Source organism: Physeter macrocephalus, chromosome 20 (genome assembly GCF_002837175.3).
Source record: "Physeter macrocephalus isolate SW-GA chromosome 20, ASM283717v5, whole genome shotgun sequence".
Taxonomy (NCBI): Eukaryota; Metazoa; Chordata; class Mammalia; order Artiodactyla; family Physeteridae; genus Physeter; species Physeter macrocephalus.
Genome location: NC_041233.1, coordinates 73,113,953 through 73,119,452, shown reverse-complemented (window position 1 = coordinate 73,119,452; position 5,500 = coordinate 73,113,953). Strand labels below are relative to the sequence as shown.

The following is a 5,500-nucleotide window of genomic DNA, read 5'->3' as shown; positions in this document are numbered from 1 at the left end:
CCTCTCACTGCTGTGGCCTCTCCTGTTGCGGAGCACAGGCTCCGGACGCGCAGGCTCAGCGGCCATGGCTCACGGGCCCAGCCGCTCCGCGCATGCGGAATCCTCCCGGACCGCGGCACGAACCCGTGTCCCCTGCATCGGCAGGCGGACTCCCAACCACTGCGCCACCAGGGAAACCCGAATTCTGTCATCTTTAATGCTCTTTGAAAAATGCAAATAAGGATCAGAATTAATTTTAATTTCATTTTCCTTACTGAAATGTTTCTTTTAATGCAACAATGTTTATTTTAAGGCTCCAAAGCTGGGCTTCCTGGGGCCTAGGATCTATCTACTCAGGTTCCAATATTAGCATCCTGAAATGCTGGAGAACACAAGAAGGATGACTTCCTCTTAGGAATGTTCTGGAAGTCTCGAATAGCCTGGAAGCCAGTTAACCATCAAGACAGAGTGTCAGGGAAGTTGACTGAATCCCCTTCCAGAAGTGACTTTCCAGTCCCCTGGCAGGCCTGGAATCCCTTAAAAGAGCTGCCACCCCAAAGAAGCTCTTGGCTGACTACATGACTAATCTCTGATTAAATCCAGTTATGGAAGCAGATGAAAAGAAGAGCCACACTTGGCTCACAGGAGCCTGGGCATTGGAACATCTGTGGAAAATATTGGGTCCCTTATCCACATACCCAGACAGTTTGGGCATTTTCCAAATCCATACCAGTGCCAACAACTTCTTTATCTTTTCCTGGGGAGAAAGGAGCAGGCTGCACAAACCAGACGTAGCGGGCCAGAGACTGTCACCCTTAGAAAAGCCTGCCAGGAAGGTAGGCCCTTGGCTGGTGTCGGGAACTTGGATTTCGGGATCACTCCCACCATTCCCAGAATTGATAAGGGTGACCAGCTATGCCTAAGCTATTCATACACACAGTGGGGTTCATGCTGAACACCTGTTGCCTTGTGAGAGGCTGGAATTTTGGTACGTGCTGGGCAGAAGTTGCCTACGTGACGGGCACCTTCAATAAAAACCTTGAGTCTCTAATGAGCTTCCCTGGCCAACAATATTTCACATGTGCTGTCACAACTTGTCGCTGGAGGAATTAAGTGGATCCTGTGTGACTCCACTAGGAGAGGACTCTTGGAAGCTTGCGCCTACTTTGCTCTGAACATCAGCCCCTGTGCCTTTCCCCTTTGCTATTTGGCTTTGTATCCTCCAACTGTAATAAATTATAGCCATGAATACAGCTATATGCTGAATCCTGTGAATCCCCTGAACAAATCATTGAATCTGGTGGTGGTCTTGGGGACACCCTACACAGGCTATTCTTCTTTTGGGGGGATATCATTAGTTTATTATAAAAGAGAGACATGGAAATTATTTACAAGATGAAATATCTCAGTGGAATGGGCAGCTTCACGTGATGCCATTTCAGTGATTTATTTCACTCTACATACTTTCCAAGAATGTCATCATCTCTAAGTAAGAAATAATCCTTGTCTAGAACTGCTTTGGTGCCTTAGACCCCAGTCCGGTAACTACTACTGTTGTCTGCAATACTTTTCCTTGAGATTTTTCCGGAAGCATAATGCCTCTTTTGGTTACAGTTTCCGCTGCACTCTTTTCAACTAATACTTGGTCAAAGAGGGGGAAAAACTTTCTAAATGCCTGTCCTGCCGTGACTCCGGCCACCGTAGTTTAGTTCATACTCTCCACAAGGCTACTCTGATCTATAACATTAGCATAAAGATTTTTCTTTGTCCAACCCTTATTAGGACAGGCACAGAGGAAGGTATGGTTAGCTGCATTTGATCACTGAGAAAACAAGCCCAGAGAAGACTGGTTTAACAGCTAGGAGGGGCAGAGCTGGAATTAGAGCTCAAGTTTGTCTGTTTCCACACCCAGCAGTCAATCTTATCGCCAAAGTTTGGGGTGCCTCCCCTCTCTCCACCCTCTACTTCTCCCCCTTAACTCTGGAGAACCTGTCTGGCAGGTCTGACAGGGCTTGGGGGTGAAAGGGGAGGGAGGAAGGCGTCAGTTCCAGTCATCCTCCCACCTTCCCAGAGGTAACCTCTCCAACCCTACCCTCTGTCCCACTCCACCCGAGCCTGGCCGCAGCCTTTATCCTTCCCTACTGGTACCCACCACCATCTCCCTCAAATCCTTTGTTTTAGTATCTATCGGTCATCATCTTCATCCTCATTTATTTTCTGAATGCCTCCACAATGTGCCAGAGACTAAGGTGACCCCGATGGGCCTTGGCCACAGGGGGCTGTCCCTAACTTACTCTTAGAGAAAGTACTTAGAGTGCCCACCTTAGGTCCCCACACCCAGCAGAGCCACCCAAGCAGGGCAAGGAGAGGCGATGACTCGGAGGCTCTCATCCTGTTCCACCTCTGAGACTTCTCGCCTTTTTCCACAAGTGTGGATCTCTAGGTCTGAAATCCCAGAAACAATAGATCTGGTCATGCGTTCCCTCTCCTCTTTTCTGTTTTCCCACCTGTTGTAAGGTGGTCACAGGCAAGAACTCTGCTGTGCTTATGTCTGTACCCTCTCCCCAGCCTTTATCCCATGTCACAGTCTGTATTGCAGATGCTAGCACACTGAGCAAAGGAAATCAAGTCTTAGTGATTCTACATTCTTGCTAATTTAATGGAAGATGATTACCCAAGCCCAAATACCACATAAAATTATAAAGTATTTTGGGCTAAATGTGTCTCTTTTAAGATTTAGCAAATGACCTGAGTGAAGTGGAAAAGACAGGATATCTGGGGTCTATGGATTTAACATATTTTCTTTTATTTATTTATTTATTTTTAGTTGGTTGTGCCGGGTCTTAACTGCAGCATGCATGTGGGATTATATATATATATATTTATTTATTTATATTTATTTGGTTGTGCCGGGTCTTAATTGCGGCATGCATGTGGGATTATATATATATTTATTTATTTATGTATATTTATTTGGTTGTGCCGGGTCTTAATTGCGGCATGCATGTGGGATCTAGTTCCCTGACCAGGGATCGAACCCAGGCCCCCTGCATCGGGAGCACAGAGTCTTATCCACTGCGCCACCAGGGAAGTCCCTAACATATTTTCTTATTTTTTCTGTCTACCATGTTTGTTCAAATCTAGAAATGCCATCAGTGATTAAACACATCATTTTATAAGAAAGAAAAAAACACTCCCGATTACAATTTTAGGATACATCCCAATTTCAGAGATTTTAAAATTTGGAGCATTGGATGCAAAGAAATACAGCATTTTTTAAATTGTGAAATAAAAGTAATAGGAGAAAAAAATTGCTGAAGTCATCTATCTAAAGAAAACCACTGTTACTAACATTTGAATATTTTTCAATATTCTATATTTTTACAGTTAGGGACCTTATAGATAGTGTATTTAATCCCTGACCAGGGATCGAACCCAGGCCCCCTGCATCGGGAGCACAGAGTCTTATCCACTGCGCCACCAGGGAAGTCCCTAACATATTTTCTTATTTTTTCTGTCTACCATGTTTGTTCAAATCTAGAAATGCCATCAGTGATTAAACACATCATTTTATAAGAAAGAAAAAAACACTCCCGATTACAATTTTAGGATACATCCCAATTTCAGAGATTTTAAAATTTGGAGCATTGGATGCAAAGAAATACAGCATTTTTTAAATTGTGAAATAAAAGTAATAGGAGAAAAAAATTGCTGAAGTCATCTATCTAAAGAAAACCACTGTTACTAACATTTGAATATTTTTCAATATTCTATATTTTTACAGTTAGGGACCTTATAGATAGTGTATTTAATGCCTTTATGCACTAAATATACACATTTGTAAATATTTGTGTTTGTATACATTTATGTACTATACATTTCCATATATTTGTATTTTTATTATACAGTCCACAGTGTTTGGGGTACACAGCCCCAAACCTTCCTTCACACCCTCCCCCCTTGCTTTTCCTCTGAGGAAACCACTGTCAGCAGCTGGGTATGCATCCCTCCCATCCTATAACATATATACATACACATATACACATAGCAGCTTAGAGTTTTACACATAGATGGGATTATAATGAGTTAGTACAAATATGTCTACCTCACTCTCCTTCATAGCTTCATAGCATTCTGTAATATGGAACGTATGATTGTTTTGTTTCTTCATTAACATTGGCTAATTTTCACATTTTCATTTTTTTTAATAGATTTATTTTTTTAACATTTCTTTTGAATTTTATTTTATTTATTTTTTTATACAACAGGTTCTTATTAGTCATCCATTTTATACACATCAGTGTATACATGTCAATCCCAATCTCCCAATTCATCACACCACCACCACCACCTGCCACTGCTTTCCCCCCTTGGTATCCATACGTTTGTTCTCTATGTCTGTGTCTCAATTTCTGCCCTGCAAACAGGTTCATCTATCATTTTTCTAGGTTCCACATATATGCGTTAATATGCGATATTTGTTTTCCTCTTTCCGACGTACTTCACTCTGCATGACAGTCTCTGGATTCATCCCTGTCTCTACAAATGACCCAATTTCCTTCCTTTTTATGGCTGAGTAATATTCCATTGTATATGTGTACCACATCTTCTTTATCCATTCGTCTGTCAGTGGGCATGTAGGTTGCTTCCATGACCTGGCTATTGTAAATAATGCTGCAATGAACACTGGGGTGCATGTGTCTTTTTGAATTACGGTTTTCTCTGGGTATATGCCCAGTAGTGGGATTGCTGGGTCATATGGTAATTCTATTTTTAGTTTTTTAAGGAACCTCCATACCGTTCTCCATAGTGGCTGTATCAATTTACATTCCCACCAACAGTGCAAGAGCATTCCCTTTTCTCCACACCCTCTCCAGCATTTGTTGTTTGTAGATTTTCTGATGATACCTCTTCGAACTGGTGTGAGGTGATAGCTCATTGTAGTTTTGATTTGCATTTCTCTAATAATTAGTGATTTTGAGCAGCTTTTCATATGCTTCTTGGCCATCTGTATGTCCTCTTTGGAGAAATGTCTATTTAGGTCTTCTGCCCATTTTTTTATAGGGTTGTTTATTTTTTTAATATTGAGCTGAATGAGCTGTTTATATATTTTGGAGATTAATCCTTGGTCCACTGATTCGTTTGCAAATATTTTCCCCATTCTGAGGGTTGTCTTTTTGTCTTGTTTGTAGTTTCCTTTGCTTTGCAAAAGCTTTTAAGTTTCATTTTGTCCCATTTGTTTATTGTTGTTTTTATTTCCATTACTTTAGGAGGTGGATCAGAAAATATCTTGCTGTGATATATGTCAAAGAGTGTTCTTCCTATGTTTTCCTCTAAGAGTTTTATGGTGTCCGGTCTTAGATTTAGGTCTCTAATCCATTTTGAGTTTATTTTTGTATATAGTGTTAGGGAGTGTTCTAATTTCATTCTTTTACATGTAGCTGTCCAGTTTTCCCAGCACCACTTATTGAAGAGACTGTCTTTTCTCCACTGTATATCCTTGCCTCCTTTGTCATAGATT

At 41.3% G+C, this 5,500-nt stretch overlaps 1 protein-coding gene and 1 pseudogene across 1 annotated transcript in view; one reads left to right on the top strand and one right to left on the bottom strand.

Moving 5' to 3' along the window:
• The window catches only part of DENND10 (DENN domain containing 10), a 42,196-nt gene that overhangs the window by 10,035 nt on the left and 26,661 nt on the right, over positions 1–5,500 (top strand). The gene's annotated exons all lie outside the window — the stretch shown is intronic.
• On the bottom strand, positions 1,431–2,455 carry LOC112064212 (10 kDa heat shock protein, mitochondrial-like; annotated as a pseudogene).